Below are 26,694 nucleotides of genomic sequence, written 5' to 3' on the forward strand. Positions count from 1 at the left end.
TTCCCATAGAACTGCTACACTCTGGTGTCTTCCCATTGTGCTATACTTATTTTGGAGCATATTTTTCCTTTGATCTTCCTTGGAAGGGAGGGGAGGGGACTTCTCTCCCTACTTCACAATCCCAGCAGCCTTGGAAACCTGGATTCATGTCAATGGGAGTCAACAAGTGCTTGTCTAAATGAGCCTTAGACAAAGCTTTTCGATCATAGCTGACGTGTGTATATGTGTGTTTATTGACACTTCTAGTCCTTTCAGTAACCTTGAGTGTTTGAGAGGTCAGAAGATCTTTTGTCAGATGTGGGTTGGGGGCAGCTAGGGGGTGCAGTGGATGAAGCACCAGCCCTGGATTCAGGAGGACCTGAGTTCAAATCTGGTCTCAGACACTTGACACTTACTAGCTGTGTGACCCTGGGCAAGTCACTTAACCCCCATTGCCCTGCAAAAAAAAAAAAATATATATATATATATATATATATATATATATGTGTGTGCGTGTGTATGTATGTATGTATGTATGTATGTATGTATGTATGTATGTATGTATGTATATGTATGTGGGTTGGCCATGAGGAGGTGATTTCCAGAGAAGCTCTAGTAAAAAAAAGTGCTACCACCAGGATGATTCTACAACCAATGGGCTACAGCCAAAGCCATAGGTAGCAACCAAGAGATCTGGACCTTGTGAGTTGTTCAGGAAGGCTGATATGAGGTACAAGTGAATTGTCTGATTCATAGTCCCACAAAGCACCTTTAACTTTCAGGACAATGTAATAAAGTTGATGGGTTATTGTGGGGGGTTTTTAAGTATTTAATCCATGTTCATGAGTCTTTTTTTTATTTTAAGCATTTATTTTATGTTAACCATCCCATATGCAATAGCTGTTCTATCCCTGGTATCTCTTTTGTACACAGAGTACCTTTTCTAGAAGGTGCCCTATTAATCCCTTTTAGGAGAGACCCAAGACATGGTATATACATAAGCTTTGTTTAAGAGATCTGCACAGGAACTCTGAGATAGGACTACAACAAGCTAGACAATGAGAAAAAAGCCTTTGGGGTCAGGCCCAGTAGGACTGAACCTGCTTCATGGGAATCCGGATCAGGAGCCCCTTGTGAGAGGGAGCATCCCCAGTACATTGGGTAACATCAGTACAACATGCAAATGGAAGTCAGAATTTGTAATATCAAAATGCATCATCCCAGAAACCCAAAACTTACATCAGACTCAGAAGTGAATGTGCTATTGATTTGGTTCTTTGACATTCATGTCTGTCTTCATGCAGAATCAATCTCCCAAAGAAAGATAGTCAGGGGCAGCTAGGTGGCACAGTGGATAAAGCATTGGCCTTGGATTCAGGAGGACCTGAATTCAAATCCAGCCTCAGACGCTTGACACTTAACTAGCTGTGTGACCCTGGGCAAGTCACTTAACCCCCACTGCCCCGCAAAAAAAAAAAAAAAAGTGTTTAAAAAAAAAATTCGGAAGCAATCGAAAGTTTCTCCACAATCTGCCTTCTGTACCATGGCAATATTCCTACCCCAAGTTGGGTTTTTAGTGAACTATTTTGTTTGGGTTTTTTTGTTTGTTTTTGCAGGGCAATGGGGGTTAAGTGACTTGCCCAGGGTCACACAGCTAGTAAGTGTCAAGTGTCTGAGGCTGGATTTGAACTCAGGTACTCCTGAATCCAGGGCCGGTGCTCTATCCACTGCGCCACTTGGCTGCCCCTTTAGTGAACTATTTTGACCAAAATCCACACTGTCTGAAGACTTGCATCTGAATGACTTTGGGCTGTCTCCAAAAATCAAGGCCACTTTCAAAGGACAAAGATCTCCCAGGCCGAGGATAGGGTGAACTCTGAAGGCAGTTCCAAAGAAGGGTTCCAATAACATTTGAATGAAAGACATATTTTTTATGTAATAAACATTTTTATGTATAGTTCTGGGTTCCAATTTTTATCTCTCTTTTCCTCCCTCCCCTCCCTACTCGCTGAGGCGGCAAGCAATTAGATATGAGTTATATATGTATGATTATGCAAAGTATTATCATATTTGTCATTTTCTACAAGAAAACTTGATTAAAAGAGAACAAATGAAAGCAAGTGAAAAATAGCATGCTTAATATCAGTTCTTGTAAAAGTCAAGTCATTCACAGTTCTTCATCAAACAATATCACTGTCTCTGTACACACTGTTCTCTTGGTTCTGCTCATTTCACTATATATCAGTCCACACAAGTCTTTCCAGGCTTTTCTGAAGTCATCCTGCTTGTATTTCTTATAACACAATAATATTCCATCACCATCATAAACCACAGTTTGTTTAGCCATTCTCCAATGGATGGGCATGCCTTTGATTTCCAATTCTTAGCCACCACAAAAAGAGCTGCTAGAAATATTTTTGTACAGATAGGTCTTTTTCTCTTTTGGGGGATGTCTTTGGGATATAAACCTAGCAGTGGTATTGCTGGATCAAAGGGTATGCACAGTTCTATAGCCCTTTGGGCATAGTTCCAAATTGCTCTCCAGAATGGTTGAATTTTTTCACAACTCCACCAACAGTGTATCAGCGTCCCAGCTTTCCCACATCCCCTCCAACATCCGATATTTTCTGTTTTTGTTATGTTTGCCACTCTGATAGGTGTGAGGTGATACCTCAGAGTTGTTTTAATTTGCATTCCTCTGATCAATAGTGATCTAGAGCATTTTTTCATATATGATTATAGATAACTTAGAACAAGTGTGAAGTCTCTCAAAGGTGACTACTTCCACAGAGTCAAACTTTGTTTGATTAAGTATTTTGATACACCTAACTCATGGGTTCTTAACCTGCTAACTTGTTATTTTAAATAAATATCTGGATAATTGCATTTCAATAGAATTGGTTTCCTTTATAATCCTGTGTATTTTATTTGATGCATTTGAAGATATAATTCTGAGCGGTGGTCCACATACTTCCCCAGATATTGGCAAAGGGGTACAGCACATCGACCAGGTGAAGAACCCCATTATTTCATCAATGTTGGTACTTCCTCCACCAAAACAGATAATTTCTCCACACACCCTATACAACTCCTGCCCAAGGTTTATCATAAATCCCCCATAAAGCACCTGTGGAGGGTGGTGGCAGCCTTGCTACTCTTTTTTGTATCTTGAAAGTATTTGCATATCAGTCTGAGAGTTCTTGGGTTGTTTATCATTAACTTTAAGGTACTCCCACTCCTTTACCAAACAAAGAAGACCTGAAGCAGGGCTAGGCTTTCAATGATTCCCCAGACCCCCTTCCCTGCACACTCCTGCAAAAACCCCTCTATTAGGGGGCAGCTAGGTGGCAGCTAGGTGGCTTAGTGGATAAAGCACCAGCCCTGGATTCAGGAGGACCTGAGTTCAAATCCGGCCTCAGACACTTGACACTTACTAGCTGTGTGACCCTGGGCAAGTCACTTAACCCTCATTGCCCCACCAAAAAAAAAAATTTTTTTTTTTAAACCAAACCCTCTATTTAATGCCATCATTGTAGGGGTTGCACTATGTGGTTGCCGATCACAGATCACACTCTAATAAGAATTAAAATCACTAACTCAAAGGGCCATGGAAAGACACACCATGGATCTAACCCATTTGCTATGGCTACTTGCATGCAAAAAGTAGAGCTCACTGAGAATTTAGTCCAATAAAACCTGTGGTCTTTCTACACTAGGGATATCAGTCAAGAGAGACACAACATAGACACTTCTCAGAAGAGCTTATAGTTGAATAAGAAGGAATCTATTTCAATGGTTGTTTGAAAAAGCCCAGTCTTCTACCTTTATCGTATATGTTTCTTACACCATCATGAAAGGTGCCCAATGGAACACACTGGTCCTGCCAACGTTAGGGACCATAGTCCAAGGTGGAAAAGCTCTAGAGAAAGCTGTCACTTCCTCAGCCCCGATGACAAGCAGCGTGTCCCTTGCCTTTTGTACCCTGGCCAGCCCCATTTCTCAACCCTCCACTTGTACAAGCTTGTTAGCAGCATAATCTAATGAACCAGCTCTGCAGCCACTCGTCCTTGTTTGCTCTGGAGGGCAAAGGCTGCCAATGACCCAGCCCAGTTCCCAAACTCCTAAGTTTCCTCCTCTGTATACAATGGGGGGGGGGAAGGGCTGGAAAACTTTCATGCTGCTTTCTCGCTCCAACACTGTGACTCTGTGTGATCCCAGGGTTTCCATTTCTTTCTTCAAATTAGATTAGTGGAACCTAGGTTTCTCAGGAAGGCCCAGATGCTGTGGCTCGCTTACTAACTAGCTGTGTGACCCTGAACAAATGACTTCCCTTCTTTGGCTTCGCTTCCCTCACCCATATAATAAGTAGGGTGAACTGGATAAGCTTTGAAGCCCCTGCCAGCTATGAAAATGTCATAATTATAAGTTGCCTTATTCTTGCTGTTCTTTGTTATAGTTCAGTCGTTTCAGTCACATCTGACTCTTTGTGAGCCCATTTGGGGTTTTCTTGGCAGAGAGACTGGAGTGGTTTTGCCATTTCCTTCTCCAGCACATTTGACAGGTGAGGAAACTGAGGCAAACAGGGTAAAATGACTTGCCCAGGATCACACAGTTCAACTAAATCCGAGTCAACAAGCATTTAATGAGCGCCTACTATGTACCAGGCACTCTATTAGGTTCTGGGGGAATAAATGCAAAAGTGAAACAATGGTGTCCCCAAAGAGCTTCTCTTCTGGAGAGAAACAACATAAAGAGATAAATAACTGAATGAATGAATAAAGAAAGAAGGAAATAGATGAATAAATCCACATGCACACATACATATAGGTGCATATACGTATACATGCACATATGCATGTATGTATCAGGCATACACAAGATGTTCCAAAAGTCTTAGTGCAGTTCTAAGCTATGACAGTGTGTTTGTGTATATGTGTGTGCATGTATATAGACACACATATGTACACAATGTGCATGGGCACACGCCATGTACGGTATGTGCATGCACACATATGTGAGCCACTTACATAAACAGGTATACATCTATATATCTCACAGGCTGAGTTTAACCTCCCAACCCCAAACTCCACTATCAGTTGAGGACCCCACCCCCCAAGCCCCAGAGCATGTCGAGCTACTTCTCTTCTTTGGGATAACCCTGAGGGATTGAGAAAGGGTCTTCAGATCAATCATGAGTTCCCTGACTAATATGTCTCTACAATATCAATCACTAGTAATCATCGATCCAATATCAATTCACCAGGCACTTGATCTCTCTTTAATATTATCTAACCATGGTGAAGTGGATACAGTATCAGTCCTGGAGTCAGGAGGACCTGAGTTCAAATTCACTCTCAGACATTTACTAGTCGTGTGACCCTGGGCAAATCACTTAACCCCAATTGCCTCAAAAACAAAATAACGGACACAAATGAATTATCTAACCACTGATTACTGCCCAACATTTTGACTAGTAATGACTTCAATATCATTGATAAACAGCTGATATATCATCCCAATATCAATTAAGCAATTAACATTCATTAGTTTTGCAAAGAGATATTTACTGGGAAAGTACAAAAAGAATGAAAGAATAACAACCTCCTAAAATAAATAGATAGATAGATAAATAAATAATAAAAGGCAGCGAGGTGATGCAGTGGATAAAGCACTGACCCTGGATTCAGGAGGACCCGAGTTCAAATCTGGCCTCAGATACTTGACACTTACTAGCTGTGTGACCCTGGGCAAGTCACTTAACCCTCACTGCCCCAGAAAATAAAAATAAACCAGGAGGCCTCTCTCAACTACCAGCTTGATTTCTAGGGGAGACAATACTCAGAACTAAAGTGATGACTATCAACATTCTCCACCACCAAGTTCACTTCTGGTTGTGGCATAACTGGTAGAGAAGCTTTTCCTTGACTTTCTTAGCTACTGGACCCATCTAAGCTCTAGGGAAACAAAAAAAGGCTTTCTTTTCTTCTTTTTTTTTGAGGCTAGCGGGGTTAAGTGACTTGCCCAGGGTTACTGTCTGAGTGCCTAAGGCCAAATTTGAACTTGGGTCCTCCTGACTCCAGGGCCAGTGTTCTACCCACTGCACCACCAAGCTGCCCCATTACAGGCCCTGCTTTCAAGGAGTCTAAGGGGGCAGCAATATAAAAACAAGCAATATGTGGGATAAATTTGAGATGATCAAGAGAGGGAACACACTCCTATTAGAGGGGACTGGGAGAAGCTTCGGGAGAAGCTTCAGTAGAATTTGAGAGGGTAGCTGGGATTGAAGGCAGCCAGATTTTACAACTGGCTAACTGATTTATAGGAAGGAAAGGTTAATGCTAAAAGGAATGTGCTGAAAAGTTCACTGCTGAAGGGAAACGATAGACAGGGTTCTGTAGGGGAGAAAAGGTGGCTAGAGGGAAGCTGCCCACTTGACTCACTGTTTGCTCAGCTGTCTGCTCAGCTGTCTGCTGTACCTCCACACCCTGCCCACCTGAGCATGACTCTGCCCTGTGGCCTCCTGGAGGTCTGGGCAGTGAGTCCCTGCCTGAGAACCCTGCCCCGGGCACACTGCTCTCTGTCCTTCCTTCTCACCTTCTACCTGCTTCACCTACACACCAGCTGCCGGGGTCCCCTACTTCCCTCCCTCCCTTTCCAGCTCCCCTTTATGTTGTGTCTCCCTCTATCAGAATGTGAGTTTCTTGAGAGTAGGGCTGTCCAAAGACATCCCCGCTAAGAGAAAAAGCCCTATCTGTATGTACAAAAATATTTGTGGTGGCTAAGAATTGGAAATCAAAGGCATGCCCATCCATTGGGGAATGGCTAAACAAGCTGTGGTGTATAATGGTGATGGAATATTACTGCACTATAAGAGATGACAAGCAGGATGACTTCAGAAAGGCCTGGAAAGACTTGTATGAACTGATGTATGGTGAAGTGAGCAGAATCAAGAGAACATTGTGGGGGCAGCTAGATGGTGCAGTGGATAGAGCACCGGCCCTGGAGTCAGGAGTACCTGAGTTCAAATCTGGCCTCAGACACTTGACATTTCCTAGCTGTGTGAACCTGGGCAAGTTACTTAACCCCAATTGCCTCACTTAAAAAAAAAAATTAAAAAAAAAAAAAGAGAACCTTGTGCACAGACACAGCAACATTGTTTGATGAAGAACTGTGAAAGACTTAACCATTCTCAACAATACAATGATCCAAGACAATCCTATTGATTAATGAAACATACTATCGACCTCCAAAGAAAGAACTGATATTGATGGAACACAGACTGAAACATGCTATTTTTCACTTTCTTTCATTTTTTATTCTTTTATTCAAGTCTTCTTGTACAAAATGACTAATATGGCAATGTTTTACATAATCGTACATCTGATTACTTACCACCTCAAGGAGGGTAGAGGGAAGAAGGAATAAAAATTGTAACTCAAAACTATAAATAAAAATGTTTATTACAAGAAAGAGAGTAGGGGTCATCTAGTTGTATTGTTTTGTATCTCCAGGGCTTGGCACAATAGTAAGTACACAGTAAGGACTGTTTAATAAATATACTCTATATCTATCTACCTATCTACCTACCTACTTTATCTATCTATGGATCTATCCATCTTTCTATCTATCTATCTATGGCAACTGGGTGATACAATGGATAGAGAGCTGGGCCTGTAGTCAGGTAGACTCATCTTCATCAGTTCAAATCCAGCCTCAGACATTTACTAGCTAAGTGACCCTGGACAACTCACTTTACCCTGTTTGCCTCAGTTTCCTCATCTGTCAAATGAGCTGGAGAAGGAAATGACAAACCGCTCCAGGATCTTTGCCGAGAAAATTCCAAAATGAGATTATGAAGAGTAAGACACAAGTAAACAACTCACATCCATCAGTCTGTGGGTCTCTCTGTTTTTCTATCTAACTCAGGGTAACTCCACTGTAAAGGGTCAAGAGAGTCCTCTTCTTCTTCAACATCTTCCTGCCTCTCACAGCCATGAAGGTCGAGCTGTGCGGCTTCAGCGGGTACAAGATCTACCCGGGTCATGGGAGGCGCTACTCCTGCACTGACAGGAAGGTTTTCCAATTTTTGAATGCAAAATGTGAGTCTGCATTCCTTTCAAAGAGGAGCCCTCATCAGATCAATTGTACTGTTCTGTATAGAAGAAAGCACGAGAAGGGACAGTCAGAAGAAATTCAAAATGACACGGGGTAGGGGGGTTTGGGATAGGGGTTAGGGGTTTGGGGTAGGGGTCCCTAGGAATTCCTCTTTAAAGAATTACACCCTCTTGCACACAAATCCAATAGAATAAGATTGAAGTTTATTTAGGGGCTGGGGAAGGGAAACCAAGAGAGAAATCCTTTGAATTCTTCTCATGGGGAGGAGGCATGGCACAGAGTCTGGCTCTGAGATACCAATCTCCTCAAGCAGAAGACAGGCAGATACTTTTATAGATGTCCAATGGTGGTCTGATGAGGTGATCGTCTGACTATGGAAAGTTCCCCCATTGAGGGAGGAACATTCCCCACTGGTGGTGTCTGGGGGAGTTGGGTAAGGGGTGGCTACGAATCTCTCAAGCCATCTCTCTGCTCCTCCAGCCACAGAGGTAGCAGCCACACCTAATCTTATCTCCCCAGGAGTGAGGGAGACTAGAATGAAGGGTGGGGGTCCCTGGAGCTAGCTCAGTCCGATCTGGTTCTACTTATCTCTTTGGGTATGTCTGTCCTCTGGTTAAGTTTCTCAAGGAGAAGGTTCCTTGATGTACCCCAGAGAACTTCTGGGGTGCTCTGGGCCCATAACAAAAAGAAAAGAACTTGCTGGGCTGTTAAATTCCAGAGGGCCATCTCTGGGGCTTCTCTCACTGATAGGAGGAAACAAAGAGGAAACAAAACCCTGAAGTTCGAAAGGCCCAACAAGAACAAGCCATCAGAGCTACCAAATGTCATGGAGAGAAATGGTGTCATGGGGGGATTTCCCCCTAACAATGGGGTAGGGGGTTAGGGGTTTGGGGTCCTTAGGAATTCCTCTTTAAAGAATTACACCCTCTTGGGGCAGCTAGATAGTGCAGTGGTTAAAGCACTGGCCCTGGATTCAGGAGTACCTGAGTTCAAACCTGGCCTCAGACACTTGAAATTTACTAGCTGTGTGACCCTGGGCAAGTTACTTAACCCCCATTGCCCCTCAAAAAAACCCTCCCAAAACCAAAAGAATTACACCCTCTTGCACACAAAAGCAGTTAGAATAAGACGGTAGTTTATTTAGAGGAAGGGGAAGGGAAGGGGAACCATGAAAGAAGTCCTTGGACTTCTCATGGGGAGAAGGCATAGCACAGAGAGTGGCTCTGAGATACCAATGTCCTCAAGCAGATGGGGGTGACCATCTGACTGTGGAAAGTTCCTTTAGTGAGGGAGGACCATCCCCACTGGTGGTGGCTGGAGGAATTGGGTGAAGGGTGGCTGCAGATCTCTGGAGCCATCTCCTCAGGACACAAAGGAAGCAGCCACACCTAATCTTATCGCTCCTGGGTTGAAGGAGACTAGAATGAAGGGTGGGGGTCCCAGAGCTAGCTCAGTTTGATCTGGTTCCACTTATCTCTCTAGGCGTGTCTGTCCTCTGGTTTAGTTTCTCAATGAGAAGATTCTTTGATGTGCCCCAGAGAACTTCTGGGGTGCTATGGGCCCATAACACAAGGAAGCAAAAAAGGCTAAGCAAGCAACTAGGAAAACAGCTGCTAAGGCTCCTACAAAAGCAGCACCTAAACAAAAAATTGTGAAGCCAGTGAAAGTTTCTGCACCCCAAATTGGTGGAAAATGTTAATTGTCCACTAAATTGGACTAAGTAAAATAAAATTTAAAGCAACTGTGTTGATGTAAAAAAAAAAAAAGGTCAAGCAAATAGGAAAGATGAGATTTTGGAAAGTCAAACTTTTTATTTTTTTAAGTCAGGTTCACTGCTTCCAGTCCTGCCTTGGAAGAAAAAAAAAGTCATTACCAATTAAACTAAAACTCTGAAGTTACTCCTTGTGGTTCCCAGGGTGCAAAATAAAGAAACATGAGAATACTTGGGAAATCAAGAAGAAAATTTCTAAGTTAGAGGTGTGACACAAAATTTAATAATCTAGGTACAGATAAGATAGTTAATGAATGGATAAACCACTTAGATTTGATGGGGCTGCCTTATTATCCAAAAGAATTTTATGAAACCTTGAATTAACGAGATCAAAATGCCCTCCAACAGAACCCAGACAATGTATAAGTGAGCATCAAAAAAACCCCAGAGTTATCTGGGGTGCTGCATACCATTGGCCTCTCCAAATGTCTGGGAGTTTATAGCTAGCAGATAAGCCCCCATCCGCCGTGACTTCTTTCCCCAGGAGTAATTGGGAGGTTTTATAGCTTGAACAAGAACCATCCTGTTTTCCTCCTCATACTTGTAAAAACATCTGGGCATTCTTCTCCATGACACCCCCTTTTGAATCATATACTCTTGTCATATTGTTTGCTTTTCAGTCTGAGCTGTCAAACTGATTTGTATCACACTAATGGAACTGAAAACATCCTGGGAAAGTGGAAGTTAATCAATCTGGATCTGATCGATTTGCCAACAGAGACCTAAAACTTGGATGACTAAGGTCTAGTCAAATACTCTCACTAACAAATGGGTTTGAGCTTCTTCTTTGGAAGGAGTATCTAATGGTATAATAAGCTTGTGTTGTGTTTTCCTATCTGCTCTCTGATCTGTTCTGTAAATTTCTCACTTTGTTTTCTGTAGGAGACAGTTATGAAAATATTTTTTTTCAGAGTCCAGCATCTTCCTTAATTGTCACTACCCTCATTTCCTTGTTGCCAATGGGAGATTTCAAGCTCCTTCATCCCCCCTCCTCCCCCCACCCTGGTCTCATGCCCCGTTCCATTTCATCAGCAAAGGAAGCAGTGAGCCAATACTACATCCTCCCAAGGCTGCGGTGGCCACCACTTTGGACTTTTCCCCAAGGACTATGAAACAATAAAAGAAGACAAAGCAAACATTCAAATCAGCACAGCCATTAGTGCCTGCTTTGTTCTCCTAGACAAAAGCCCGGCTCATCAAAATGTACTGGGGAGCAACTCAAGCAAAGTGGACGTCCAAAAGAATGGACCAGTTACTGTCCTGGATGCATTGGAAATGCTTTAACAATACAGAGTGTGTTTCTTTTTCACCCATTTCAAGTTCAAGAAAAGGTCTCCTTTGTTCAAAGACTGGCATGAGAGAAAACAGGGGGCCCAGTTTGGAAGAAATCCCCACTAACTGAAGAGTAAGATTCAGCTGGAGCTCTGCATTGTGCATGAACTCAATTCAACAGCACAGTTGAAGCCAACTTTTCTTCTCTCCACCTATTTCAGGCATCTCCCTTGCTTTGAACCTTAAGGAGTATTTTGTACTGAGTGTCTCACATGCCTCCTCACCTCCACCTCGCAGAGTGCCTCTTTTCATTTACGGCACAGTCCAAAAACCTAGGAAGGTAAAAATGTATTTGGGGCAAGGGAAAAAATATTTATTAAGTGCCAACTGCATACCTGGCACTTTACAAATATTATCTCCTTTGATCCTGTGGTGCTTTTTTTAATCACTTGCTATGACTGTGTTTTATAATTAATTAATTGCAATTGAACCAGTTTGGGCAGTAAGTATATAATTATTTTATTAATCTAATATATCAGTAAAGAATTGAGGGGCAGCTAGGTGGCACAGTGGATAGAGCACTGGCCCTGGATTCAGGAGGACCTGAATTCAAATCCGGCCTCAGACACTTGATACTTACTAGCTGTGTGACACTGGGTAAGTCACTTAACCCTCATTGCGCCACCCCAAAAAAAAGTCTATTTAAAAATTAAGCCATCCCCATCTATAGTTTTAATCTACTCCCCCTTGGTTGTTTTTTTTTTTAATTTGTCTTTTAGAAATTTGCAGTAATGCAAATTCTGGTTGAGGTTACCCAGATATCTCTCCATTACCTATCTGGAATATGTTATAGTTGTGTTATTCATTGCCTTAGACTGTTAATGTGCAACCTGGGATTTGTAAAACAGCAGCCACTTTCTGCCCTGATGATATTTCTATTATAATCATTATATTATATTATTATTATTATGGTGAAGCAAAAAGAATCAATCCAGCCAACATATGAAGCCCCTACCATGTGCAAGGTGCTAGGGATAACAAGTACAAAGAATGAAAAAATCCCCATTCAAAGTGAACTTACGGGAGAGAGCAAGGGTGTATAAAAATATATCCAACATGAATATCAAGTAAATAAATACAAATTTATTCAAAGTAGATAAATACAAGATAGTTAGGGAGGGAGGCTACCAGGGGTCGGGGGGTGGGGGGGATTAGAAGGAATCCAAAGCAGAAGACCATGCCTAAACTTCATCCTAAAAGAAAAGAACTCAGCCCAAACCATGCTGCAGAACCCATCATGACTAGGTGGGAAAGGGACAGCAGTGGAAATCAAGTCATTCACCCTCAGTGATTCATCCTCATTCTGGGAAAAATATCTCACAATTTGGAGCAATCAAAAGGAAAGACTGGGGAATGGGCAATCCCGGGGGGGGGGGGGATGGAAGATCCAGGAGAGAAAATAAGCGCTACCTTAAAGCGAGTTTGGTGAAGAAGCTATGAACTCCTTACAGAAATCCAGTGCTGAGAGACAAGAGACGGAAGAACAATGACACAAACTGTTTGGCCCGAGAAGATTTAACAGTTTATAAGGGATGATCCTCGAAACACTGATAACGCGTGGATGGAGACAGAGGCTGTGAACTATCGTGATGGGACAGGTGAGACGATGGATAATTGGCTCTGGAAGCAGGAGATGATGCTAGGAAAGTGAAATGGGTGGACATCAGTGACAAGTTCAAGTTTTATGCCAGTCATTCCCAGTTCATCAAACAGGAGCTCACTGAAGTGGCGGCCATGGATGGTTTTGTAAACCCCACATATATTTCAGGTCTTCAAATGAACAGTGGTGGATGGTACAGAACACAAATTAGGGCAGGTCACTGTTTTTTTTTGGATGAGGCAATGGGGGTTAAGTGACTTGCCCAGGGTCACACAGCTAGTAAGTGTCAAGTGTCTGAGGCTGGATTTGAACTCAGGTACTCCTGAATCCAGGGCTGGTGCTTTATCCACTGCACCACCTAGCCGCCCGCAGGTCACTTCTTTTGATGGTAGCTTTAATCATTTCTGAAATTGTGCTTGAACGTTTTTACATTCCAGGTATGATCGAAAATAGAGTGTAACACTTAAAGAAAAGAAAAGCTTTTTAGCTACGAAAAGAGGAATACAAGAAGTAGCCTTTTGTACATCTTATATTTAGGCATGGCTTAAACCAAATTAAATTACTGCTGCTTTTGGAAGAACTGCAGACCTAAATAAATGACTGAATGAATGGAAAAAAAAAAAAGAAGAGAGCAACTCTATGGAGCAAAAGTCAGTCGGAAAACAGACATTTATGAAGCACCTACTTTGTGCCAAGCATTGTGCTAAGAGCTGGGGAGGAGAAGAAAAGAGGCAAAAGACAGTTCCTACTTTCAAGGAGCTTACAATCTAATGACGGCATTTGAAAATGTGTGTGTGTATAATATATGTATATGCATATTATATATACATATATATGTGTATATATATATATGTCTGTGTGTATGCATATGTAGATATATACCCAGAGCGAGCAAACTATATCTAGGAGAAACAGGAAATAATTAAAAGAGGGAGAGCATTCGAATGAAGAAGATTTAGGGAAGAATTCCTCTAAAAGACGGGATTTTACTTGGGACTTAAAGGAAGCTGGGGAAGCCAGTAGGCAGATATGAGGGGGAAGAGTATGCCAAGCACGGGGTCCTAGCCAGAGAGAATGCCCAGAGCATCCCCCAGCTGAGAGATGGGGGGTCTTGTTCATGGAACAGTCAGGAGGCTAGTATCCCGGGATTGTAGAGGGCTGGGGAGTAAGGTGTAAGAAGAATGGAGAGGGAGGAAGGTGGCTGGGTTATGCTGAAGAGAGCATTTCACATTTCCTCTTGGGGACAATAGGGAGCTATTAGAGCTTACAGAGGAGTGGGGGGGGGGGACATGCTTGGACCTATGTTTTAGGTAAATCACTGGTGGCTGAATGGAGGATGGAGGGACCTCAGGCAGGCAGGCAGGCAGGCCCACCATCCATCAGCCTCTTGCAATAGTCCAGGTGTGAGGTGATGAGGGCAGTGTCGGAGGAAAGGTGGGTGTGTATTTAAGAGATGCGGCAAAGTCGAAATCCACAGGCAAAGGTGGGGAGGTAGTGCATTCCCAGATCGAGGAAACAGAGATAAGAGATGGATGACTGTGTGGGAGGACCAGAGAGAAGGCCAGTTTGGCTGATTCACAGAGCGTGGGAGGGGGACCAATGAGACTGGAAAGATTGACTGGGGCCAGTTTAATTTAGGACTTTAAAAGCTAAACTGAGGAATTAATCCTAGAACCTTTGATAAGAAGCCACTAGAATTGTCTACACTGAGGAGGCCTTTGGGCCAATCTCTGCTGGAGCAGTGAGTAAGAGTGAGGGAGAGACTTGAGGAAGGGACACCAATTAGTTGTAATAATGCAGCAAAGTGGTAATGAGGGAAAGAACTAAGGAGCCAGCTTTGTGAGTAGACAGACAGGGCCAGATGTAAGAATCATTTTTAAAATTAAAATTAAAAACCAGTAAGATTTGGCAACTACTTGGAAATGTGAGATGAGGAAGAGTGAGGAGTCCAGGATGATGCTGAGGTTATGAACGTGGGAGACCAGAAGGACAGTGGGGCCTTTGATAGCAATAAGGAAGTTAGGAAGAGGGGGAGGGTTTAGGAGAAAAGGAAATGATTTCAGTTTTGGACATGGTGAATTTTAAATGTCTTCAGGCCAAGCAGTTTGAGATGTCTATTAGGGAACTAATGATGTGAGACCAAAGCTCAGCTGAGGGAGAAAGCTAGAGCAGATACACAGATCTGGGAGTCATCGGTATAGAAATGATAATTAAATCCATGGGGACTCATAAAGAGATGGAGAGAGAGGGAAAGATGGAGATAGTTGGAGAGAGAGGAGAAATGGCAAGAGAGAGAGAGAGGGAAATGGTGAGAGACAGACAGACAGACAGAAGAGGATCTATAACAGAACCTTGAGGAAACCCCACAGTGAGGGGGCATGATAAAGATGATGAGAAAAATATGTCACAAAGGAATGAAGAGAACCAGGATAAAGGAATGTCATTAAAACCAACCCCCCCCAAAAAACAACAACAACAACAACAACAAAAAACCCAGAGGAGCAGCTAGGTGGCACAGTGGACAAAGCACTGGCCCTGGATTCAGAAGGACCTGAGTTCAAATCTGACCTCAGACATTTGACACTTCCTAGCTGTGTGACCTTGGGCAAGTCGCTTAACCCACATTGCCCCCACCAAAACAAACAAACAAACCCAGAAGGAAGCAAGTATCGAGGAAGAGAGTGGTCAGCAGTGTCAGAAGCGGGAGAGATGGAAGGAAGTGTGAGGACTGAAAAAGCCCATCATATTTGGGAATTAAGAAATCATTAGTAACTTTGGAAAAAGCAGCTACAGTTGAATGATGAGGTCTGAAGCCAGACTGCAACTGCAGGGAAGGGGTGTAGCTAATTCTTTCTAGTAGTTCCCTGGAGAAGGGACAGAGAGATATAGGACAATAGCTTGAGGGGATGGCATATCTATTGAAGATTTTTTTTTAAGGATGGGGGAGATTCAGCCATGCTTGAAGGAAGCAAGGAAGGAGTCAGTTGGTAGGGAGAGGTTGAAGACATGAGGAAGGGTGGGGAATGATTGAGGGGAGAGGATCTCTGATAGGGGAGAAGAGGGGACAAGATCGGGGCCATAGGAAGGGAGTTGGCCTTGGCAAGGAGGAAGGCTGCCCCTGTGTCAAAGACTGGGGGAAAGGAGATGGGAAGAGCTGATGTCAGGGGTTTTGCAATGACTCATCACGCTACAATTCTCTCCTCTGCTACGTGGAAGGGTACAGGGGTGATGTGGTGATCTGTAAAGGCCTTTGAGACAGGCTGTCAGAAGGTGCTTCTGAAGGGCAGTGTGATTGGTCATTCTAGGCCAAGTCATTGATGATGGTACTTTGCACTTTGGTGTTTGTGCTAAACCTGATTTTTAAGCACTTGAAGACTTTATTTTCTAGAAAAAAGTTTTCCTTTGTCTTTCCTAATGAATGACCTTTGTTGTCCAGGATAAGAGTTTCGAAATATTTGAGCAGCCAGGTGTTGCAGTGGCTAGGGCGCTGGCCTTGGAATCAGAGAGACTTGGTTCTGAGGCTAGCTCTGATCCACGGACTCACTGTGTGATCCCGGACAGGTCACTCAGTCCCTTTCAAACTCAATTTTGGGCACCTCCATTCCACAATAAGGAAGCCTAGTGAGATTTTGGTTAAAGAAAATGAGCCAGAATAAAGCTGAATGTCAATTTTATAGAAGCAGGCTGAAGAGCTGAAATAATAATTTCATGGGGAGATGGTATACTATACTAACCTGTGGTTTTATCTATGCAGAGAATTCCCTCTGTGGAGAAATCCCCCTACTGGTATATGAGACCATTTGTAATTTATCATCTTAGAAAGTCACCAGGGCACTTAGAAATGACTTGCCCAGGGTCACACAATTAAGTGTGTGTCTGAGCCAGGGTGTGACCCTAAGCCTTCCTGACTCTACTTTCCAACAATATAATTATTATGTCAACTATAATAATAATATGTCAATAGGAACAATGAGTAAATATTACCATAGTTAGATGGATGTCATAGGAAAATTTCTCTGGTCACTGGAAAACAAAATTAATGAATTTAGAAAAATAGCTAACATTTATATAGCACTTACTGTGTGCCAAGCACTGAGCTAAAAATGTTTTACAAATATTGTCTCATTAGATTCTCACAACAATCCTGGGAAACAGGTACATTATTTTCTTTTATTTTTTTGCAGAGCAATGAGGGTTAAGTGACTTGCCCAGGGTCACACAGCTAGTAAGCACCAAGTGTCTGAGGCCAGATTTGAATTCAGGTCCTCCTGAATCCAGGGCTGGTGCTTTATGCACTGTACCACCTAGCTGCCCCGGAAACAGGTACATTATTATATCCATTTTCTAGATGAAAAAATTGAGGCACATAGCAGTTAAGTGATTTGCCCAGGATCACGCTGCTAGTAAGTGCCTAAGACTACATATGAACTCAGATCTTCCTGGCTCCAGGCCCAGCCATCTAGCCACCCCCAATTCAGAAATCTCATAAAAATCCCAAAGGTCACAAAACACCAAACACTTGGAAAATACCCCCAGAAGACTCTAAGCAAGCTTCTACAGCAGGGCACTAGGGAAGATTCTATGGGCACCAATCTGAAAATCTTGGGACTAGGAAAGCTTTCTATAATGAACGGCTTTGAAGGCAACTTTGTCATCATGGATTTTCTAAACGGCTCCAGTGAGTTGTGATGCCTGGGGAACATCAAGGTTTGAGCTTGGTTGCTTTTTGAAGATGTCACTTCACTCTGTTTGCCTCAGTTTCCTCATCTGTCAAATAAGCTGGAGAAGGAAATGGCAAATCACTCTCGTATCTCTGCCAAGAAAACCCCAAATGGATCGTGGATCATGAAGACCCGGATATAACTAAAAATGATGGAAGAACAACAAAATAAATTCTTTTAAAAATATGACAAAGCCCCATAGAGTTTATGTTCTTTAGGAAGAAAGGAAAGGAAAGGAAAGGAAGGAAGGAAGGAAGGAAGGAAGGAAGGAAGGAAGGAAGGAAGGAAGGAAGGAAGGAAGGAAGGAAGGAAGGAAGGAAGGAAGGAAGGAAGGAAGGAAAGAAGGAAGGAAGGAAGGGAGAGAGGGAGGGAGGGAGGGAGGAAAGAAAGAAAGAAAGGAAGGAAGGAAGGAAGGAAGGAAGGAAGGAAGGAAAGAAAGAAAGAAAAGAAAAGAAAGAAACCTTCTATTTTTCCAAAAAAGAGAAGAGAATGGAACCAGCAAACTCTAAACCAATGAAATTGACTTTTATCGGGCAGCTAGGTGGTGCAGTGGATAGAGCACCGGCCCTGGATTCAGGAGGACCTGAGTTCAAATCCAGCCTCAGACACCTGACACTTACTAGCTGTGTGACCCTGGGCAAGTCACTTAACCCCAACTGCCTCACCAAAAAAAAGAAAAGAAAAAAGAAATTGACTTTTATCCTATTGTTATAGGTATAGGTTAGAAAACACCCAGGAAAGCAAGCATTGGTCATAAATGGCCATAGGGGTTCAATCCAGAGTTGACCAAGTCCATTTCCTTTTCTGATAGGGATCCTAGAATGGTAGATCAGGAAAGGGCTAGAGATAGAGTTGAATTTTTTTTCTTTTTCTTATTTTTTTTTTTTGGTGAGGCAATTGGGGTTAAGTGACTTGCCCAGGGTCACACAGCTAGTAAGTGTCAGGTGTCTGAAGCTGGATTTGAACTCAGGTCCTCCTGATTCCAGGGCTGGAGCTCTAGCCACTGTGCCACCTAGCTGCCCCGATAGAGTTGAATTTGATTTACCTAGATTTTAGGGACACATTTAACAAAGTCTTTCATACTATGCTTGTGGAAAATATAGGGATATGTAGCCTCAGTAATAGTACAATTGGGCAGATTCTGAACTCATCGAATGGTTGACAGCAAAGAGTAATCGTTAACGATTCAATGACAACTGGAAAGGAGGTCTCCAGTGGACTGTCCCAGGGATCCCTTCTGGTTCCTGTGTAAACAACACAGGTTTCAGTTTCTTGAATAAAAGCATAGATGCTACATAAATAAAATTTGCAAATAATAATACATTAGAAAGGATAACACCAAAAAAAAAAGGGGGGCAGCTAGGTGGCTCAGTGGATAGAGCACTGGCCCTAGATTCAAGAGGACCTGAGTTCAAATCTGGCCTCAGACCCTTGACACTTACTAGCTGTGTGACCCTGGGCAAGTCACTTAGCCCCAATTGCCTCACCAAAAAAAAAAAAACAACAACAAAACAACAAACAAAAACAGAAAGGATAACACATTAGACGAGTCAAGATTGAAAAATATTTTGAGGAGATTGGTATCTCAGAGCCACTCTCTCTGTGCCATACCTTTCTCCCCATGAGAAGTCCAAGGACTTCTTTCATGGTTTCCCTTCCCCCTCCCTTCCCTTGCCCCTAAATAAACGACCATCTTATTCTAAAAAGAAAGAAAGAAAGAAAGAAAAGAAAGAAAGAAAAGGAAGAAAGAAAGAAAGAAAGAAAGAAAGAAGAAAGAAAGAAAGAAAGAAAGAAAGAAAGGAAAAAAGAAAAGGAAGAAAGAAAGAAAGAAAGAAAAGAAAGAAAGAAAAGGAAGAAAGAAAGAAAGAAAGAAAGAAAGAAAGAAAGAAAGAAAGAAAGAAAGAAAAGAAAAATACCTTGAAAAATTCGGCCAAATGTAATAATATGAATGCAAATGCCAAATGTAAAGTGCTTTGAAGGCAAAGCATTCTTTTTTGGATTCAAAATATCAACTGTGAAATTATAAGAAGAAGAAGGCACAGCAAGACACCAATTTGACTGAAAAAGATTGGGGGCTGGGGAAGTGTTGGAGTTTCTGGATTGCAAGCTTGGTATGAGACAGTGGTGTGATATGACAACCAAGAAAGCTAATGAAATCTTAGGTTGCATAAGAACCTGGAGTCTAAGATTAGGGAGGTGATAATGGCGCCGCATCTGCCCGGCCAGACCACTTTTGGACTATCATCTCCCATTCAGGCTGTAATAAGCCAGAGAGGAAGGTCCAAAGGAGGACAATCAGGATGGCCAAAGGCTTCATATGAGGATCAGTGGTGGGAACAGGGGACATTTAGCTTGAAGACAAAATTTAGGACAGGTTGGCTGGCTTCAAGTATCTGAACGGCTGTTGCATAGAATCATATTAGACTTGTTCTGCTGGCCACAGAGATCAGAAGGAAAAGCAAAGGATGGGGGCAGCTAAGTGGCGTATTGGATAAAGCATTGGCCTTGGATTCAGGAAGACCTGTGTTCAAATCCAGCCTCAGACACTTGACACTTACTAGCTGTGTGACCCTGGGCAAGTCACTTAATCCTCATTGCCTTGCCAAAAAAAAAAAAAAAAAAAAGGCAAGGGATGGATGTTACAAAGAGGCAAGTTGAGGCTTGAGGTTTGGAAAAATTTCCTAACAGTTAAATCTGTACTAAGGGGAGCAGGCTGCTTCAGGAGGCAGGAGGTTCCCTCTCGTTGGGGGTTTTCTTTTATTTGCTGGTTTGTTTGAAGCTGGGTCTCCACAGCCTGGAATTACGTAGTGGCCACTCACAGCCCCATCTCACTGCTCTTGGGATCAGATATAAAATGCTGCACTTGGCATTCCAAGCCCTTCATAACCTAGCCACCTCCTCCTGCCTTTCCTGTCTTCTTGCACCTCACTCCCTGAGGCATACTCTTCCGTTCCGTGACACTAACCTCCTGGCCATTCCATAGACAAGACACTAGGCATTTTCTCCATGCCTAAAATGTTCCCTCTATCCCACTCTGACTACTGACCTCCTTAGCTTCCTTTAAGTCCCAACTAAAATCCCTTCTTTTACCTAAAGCTTTTCCCACACCCCTCTTAATTCCAATACCTTCCCTCTGTTAATTACTTCCTATTTCTCCAGTAGATAGCTTGCTCTGTATAGATTTGTCTCCCGATTAGATTATAAACTCCTTGAGGGCAGGCATTTGTCTTTTGCCCCACTGCTTAGCACAGTACCCAACACATAGAAGGCACTTAATAAATGTTCCGTGATTGGTTGACAGGCTCAGAAGCGTTGACCTGCTCCATTTCCTACTTAGGTTGGTTCATCCTTCCTTAGACAGCCCGGCAGCCTCCTGCTTCCAGTGGCTCACTACATTGGTGTCATACTTAGCACAGATGCCTGAAGACTTTTGCCTATTCTGTTTTGTTTTTTGTTTTTTGCGGGGCAATGGGGGTTAAGTGACTTGCCCAGGGTCACACAGCTAGTAAGTGTCAAATGTCCGAGGCCGGATTTGAACTCAGATACTCCTGAATCCAGGGCAGGTGCTTTATCCACTGCGCCACCTAGCTGCCCCCCTTTTGCCTATTCTGTAGCTCAGAATTCCCAAGTCAAGCAAATCACCAGCATCAATCTCCCCTAGTAGCAGGGATTACACCTATGCCTCACCATGCGTGGCTCCTGAAGGTTTACAAGCAAAATTTCAGTGACTGCCCATTGTATATCTTGTAGAGGGGATTCATGTTTGGATCTAGGTTGAGCTAGAGAGCCTCTAACGTCCCCTCCAGCTGAAATTCGGTGATCCTAGATCTGGAGCTGTCAATAGTACACCTCCTGGGCAGACAGAAACTGGGCTGAATAAGGGATGAAATCTGTCGGCTCCTGTTTGCTTTTGCATTTCTTTTTGACTCACTAAACTAGACAGCTTTTATCGAATTCATCTAACTAGACAAAGCTAATTTAAATAGTTTCAGTCATGTCGGACTCTTCATGACCCCTTTTTGGGGTTTTCTTGGCAAAGATACTGGAGTGGTTTGCCATTTCCTTCTCCAGCTCATTTGACAGATGAGGAAACAGGGTGAAGTGACTTGCCCAGGATCACAGTTAGTAAATGACTGAGGCTGGATTTGAACTCAAGGAGATGAGTCACCCTGACTCCAGACCTGGAGCTCTATCCACTGAGCCCCCTAGCTGCCTCTGGTTTTAGTGTGTAGGAAATCATGGGAAGAAAAAAATGAAACCTGGAATAATAATTACAATTCTGCTTCATTATTTGCACGGATTGATGTCATGCCCAAATTACAAATGTGTTACGCATGTGTAAGGGGGGACTGGATGTGGACTCTGTCCTTAGCCCATGTGGGCTTCCTGGTGGGGATTATGGAACATTCAAAATATTCACATTCTGCCAATCCAACCCTTCGAGGGAGGCTTGGTGAACATACTTCTGGGCAGCCCCTCCTCTCTCACTTTAGCACAGGTATTCTCTGTTGCACAGAACGTGATTTGACGATGACTTTGATCAATATCGTCGGCATTTCAGGAAGCCAAAGCTGAGAGTAGTGCATGCTACCCTAACTACCTGAATCGAATTCAAAAGGAAGCTCATTGTGTGCTGTGGCCAGCACCGCAGAAGTGCTTAATCAGGGCTATTGGATGGGTGGGGCTGTCCCGCCCCCTCCCCCCATAGTGACTAAATACTGCCTGAAAAGGTTTCTGTTTATGGAGAGGGATATCTGCACACATTCCTTAATTGAAAGAGATCCACAGTGATGCCCAAGCCCGGCCGTGACAGGGTGGGAACCCAGAGTGAATTAATCATCAGGAACACAGAACTGTCCATCAGAATGAGGCTCAGCTTCCAGGCAAAGAATGGCCTGTGGGTGTGGGCCCAGCTGGTGGCTTGAGGCTGCTTTCCTATTTGCCTGGGAGCCACAACGTGACTGAATTTGGGCTCACTTTTTTCCTTCCGAGTTGCATGGAGTCGGGGTATGAGGATGGAAGCAATGCATCAGTGATTTATTAAAAATAGTCCTCCGGGACTTGTCCTCTTAATGAGTCACCAAAATTGCACTGCTCCTCACGATGTTATGTAGGCCACTCTCCTCACTCCTAATTATATGGCACCAAATAAGAGAGTAAAATTTTTTAAATGGGTGGTTTTGCAGGCAGCCTGCCACAGTAGGGAAAGTACTGATTGTGGACCCAGAAGGTTTCTGGGAATGTCACCACCCCCCCCCAAGCCCCCACCCTGTGGGACCTTGGGCAAGTCCCTTAACCTCCATGGTCCTCAGTTTCCCCATTTGTAAAAAAAAAAAAAAAAAAAGGAAGTGAACCTAGAGGGCTTTGAGACCGCTTCCACCTCTAGATCTCATCCTATAAGCCACTTCATCTTCCTGAGCCTCAGTGTCCTCGTCTGTAAGAGAAGAAGCCTGGACACAGTGGCCTCTGGTTGTATCTTCCAACTCTGGCTCTATAAGCCTGCCAGCCAGGACTCCAGAATAACCAGGAACTGAAAAGATGTCTTCGCCTGAGCATCGATGATGTTCAGTCAGTTTGGCCATTTCTAGGGAAGAGTGGGTTGGTTAAAACCACCTGAAAGGGGCGGGGCCACCTCCTCTGGCTTGTCATATTTTCCCCAGAGTAGTTTCTCCGGAAGGAGCGATTAGATCATTACAACTAGGAGTTGATGGAAGAACTCAAAAGGTGCAAACAAGATAATTGTCCCCCAGATGCTGGCCTGAGGTGGTGAAGTCTAGACCTCAAACTTTTCTAGCAAAAAATAAATAAAATCTGAGAGCATGGGACGTGCCCCAATTAACCTGGGCTTCTGCTCGTTTGAATGGCACACCCAGGCCCTATCTGGTGCCATGGGCTGTCAGGGTTGGGCAGGGTCAGCAGCGAGGCTGTGAGCTTGACTCATCTACCCTGGGGTTAGCCTGCCATTGTGTGATAGGCTCCCTTCCCAGGCTGGAACCGGCTTCTGCCTCTTGTGGCTAGGGAACTCTGAGGATTTCCACCTTAACATGGGAACCACTCCTGAGTCACTGAAGAGGCATCGTGGGGGGCAGAGGACAGATGCCTGGCTTAAAGGCAGAGGACCTGAGTTTTGAGTCATAGGTTGGCTGGTGACTGCAATCCAGGGGAAATGAAGTCATTCCTTCCTCTCTTTTCTCATCTGTGTCCTCCTCAGTTCCAGATTCTGCGAAGGGAAGAGCTGAATGAGATGATCTCTAAGGTTCTTTTCAGTACTAGAACCTGTGCTCCCATGGGAACTTCTGTTAGAGCTTGGGAAGAAGAGCCACTATTCTAGAACTATCTAGAAAGACTCCGACAGGGATTAGAGGAACATCCACCAGAAGCAGAGAATATTGTCCCCTTGGAGGTCCAGATCTTCTTCAGCTATGCCATTGTCTCTGCCTGGGCCCACTGGATACTTGGATTCAGCCCCAGAACCATCCTAGGCTCCAGAACCTGCCAGGATCCAGGGTTCTAGCCCATTTCCTGCCTATGTCTCTACCATGGCTACCTTGGACCTTGCCTTCCCCCTTCCCTTTCCAGCTTATCCACTATATTGTCTTTCCTTATTAGAGCATAAACTCACTGAGGTCAGGGGCTGTCTTGCTTGCTCGTATATGTATTCCCAAAACTTGGCACAGTGCTGGGGACATAATAAGTCCTGAATAAATGCTTTCTCTATCTCCTGGAGAACAAAGTAATCTTATTTTCAACAAATCTTATGTTCAGTAAGTTCATCTGTAGCCACGTCATTGTGAGTCCTCCCTCTTCCAGTGAGATCTCATACCTTCTGGTACTAGTCAACTCCAGTCCATGCCCATCTATATCAAGTCTTCCCAAGGGGGTCTACCCAACCATCTGAGGAAGGGGGCGGGGTCTTCCTCTATTTCCCTTAACTTTATATGATTATCATCAATAAACAGGCCTGAGGTCACTAAGACCCCAGTACAAATCCACCCTCAGACACTTACCTGGGGTGTGATGCTGGGCAAGTCACTTAACTGCTGCCTACCTCAGTTTCCTCATCTGTCAAATGGGAATGCTAACAGCACCTAGTTTCCTAGCCCTGAGGATTGCTGGGAGGATCAAGCAAGCTAATGTATCTAAAGTGCTTTGCAAACCTCAGGGCGCTACGTGATCCTGAGTTACCATACTTTCTCCCACTTGGGTCTCCCAGCACAATTGGCTCACTTCCATTTTTAGTCCTACTCCCTTTGACACCTTTCAGACAGCTTCCTTTACTCTTGTTCATCGTTGCTAAAAAGTGCTGTGGCCTGTTTATACATCTTTTTTTCCCCTCACATTAGATAAAATCCTCATCTCCTGTCAATAGCTGCAACAAAAAACCAGAGTTGAACTATCTCAATGATCCCAGATTTTGTCTATGCAGGCACTCCCCCTGCAGTCACATGTTGTAGAACACAACTTCTCCATCTTTTGTGGTTGCTGTTCGGTTATTTTCAGTCATGTTTGACTCTTCTTGACCCCATTTGGGGTTTTCTTAGCAAGGACACTGGAGCAGTTTGCCATTTCCTTTCCAGTTCATTTGACGGATGAGGAAACTGAGGTAGACAGAGGTAAGTGACCTGCCCAGGGTCACACAGCTAGTGTCTGAGGTAAAATTTGAACTCAGGATAAAGAGTCTTCCCAACTCCAAGACCAGCACTCTGCACAGTATGACGCCACCTAGCCGCCCCTCTCCATCTTTTAGCAGGTGGTCTTTGTGGGTTGTTGTGGTTGAACATTTAGCCAACCTGCACCTGGCTCTGGTCCTCAGACAATCAGCACTTCAATCCTTTACTAGGCTTGAAGTCTTGGTGCCTTGGTTTCTGCCAGTCAATGCCAGAGCTAGGCTAAACTTCAGTGGCTTTTAAGATGTAGGGACAACTTCAGGCAGTGAAGGAAAAGCAAAAACTATTCTTGGTGAATTCTGCATATTTGTCTTGTTGGCCCTAGATTGAACAGAACCATGGGATTTTACGTCTGCTGGCTTTCCCTTAGCCCTACCCTAGTACAATAAGTTAAACTCTAATATAATTGGAAGGGACGTCAACAATCATCTAGTCTGGCCTTCTCATTTTACAAGGAGGGGAAATGAGGCCTCAGTAGGTACCCAAGGACACACCAATTTTTTTTTTTCTTTTTGTAGGGCAATGGGGGTTAAGTGACTTGCCCAGGGTCACACAGCTAGTAAGTGTCAAGTATCTGAGGCTGGATTTAAACTCAGGTCCTCCTGAATCCAGGGCCAGTGCTCTATCCGCTGCACCACCTAGCTGCCCCCAGGACACACCAATTATGAGACATTATGAGAAATGTTTCAACTGGGTCCAAATGGGTCTCGGTTGTTTTGGTTTTTTTCCAGGGTGAAATTGAAAGATCCAAGACTTTTCCAAATTGAGTTCATCCAATCTGACACTGGGACTGGCATGGGGAACTCTCACATGAGGAAAGTCCTTCCACCAATACAAGTTGGCACTTTCTCATGTCTTGGAGAGGTGCCTGGGGGGCACCGAGAGGTTGTGTGACTTGCCCAGGGTCACCAGGCCAGTATGTGTCAGAGGCTTGGCCTGAAACCCTGGTCCTCCTTGCCGAGGCAGGTTTTTGATGGGGTGGGAATGGAATGGGTAGAGTAAGTCTGTGAATTTGAAAAGCAATGAAAGAAGAGAAAAATTAGAAGTAGATTTCCTAGCTTCCACCACTATGGATAGCAGATGTCTTCCTGTCCAAACAAGGGATTCTTCCAGAATCATCTAAGTCCAGTAGGATGGGACAAAAGTCAAGAGGATGGGTGACCAAACTCTAAGTGTTCCAGAGCACCTGCTTCAGCCACCTCCACGGACGTGAGAACAAATTGTTCACATCTGCCCATTCTGCCGGGAAAGTCTTCACATGCTTGGGGCAGACACTCCCCCCACCCCACCCCAACTCACCCACAGGCTTGAGGCCTGTCACTTATCTTCAATCTAGTTTAACCCGTTGGCTGAGATGGTTTTACCTGGGTGTGGCCAATGTACATACCACCATTCCTTGGAACCACACATCATTATGTTATATATTTCTAGAAATATGACCAAACAGATCATCGACTATAAGAGGTGAACAGTTGACAAAAGAATTGGATATAGCCAAACAAACCACAT

The 26,694-nt window shown here is 43.7% G+C and overlaps 2 pseudogenes; both read left to right on the top strand.

Annotated features, from left to right (window-relative positions):
* Positions 1-7,972: 7,972 nt before the first annotated feature.
* Positions 7,973-9,793, top strand: LOC122755300 (annotated as a pseudogene).
* Positions 9,794-12,374: 2,581 nt separating this feature from the next.
* Positions 12,375-20,942, top strand: LOC122755302 (annotated as a pseudogene).
* The last annotated feature ends 5,752 nt before the right edge of the window (positions 20,943-26,694 follow it).

The sequence above is a fragment of the Dromiciops gliroides genome, chromosome 4 (assembly GCF_019393635.1).
Source record: "Dromiciops gliroides isolate mDroGli1 chromosome 4, mDroGli1.pri, whole genome shotgun sequence".
NCBI lineage: Eukaryota > Metazoa > Chordata > Mammalia > Microbiotheria > Microbiotheriidae > Dromiciops > Dromiciops gliroides.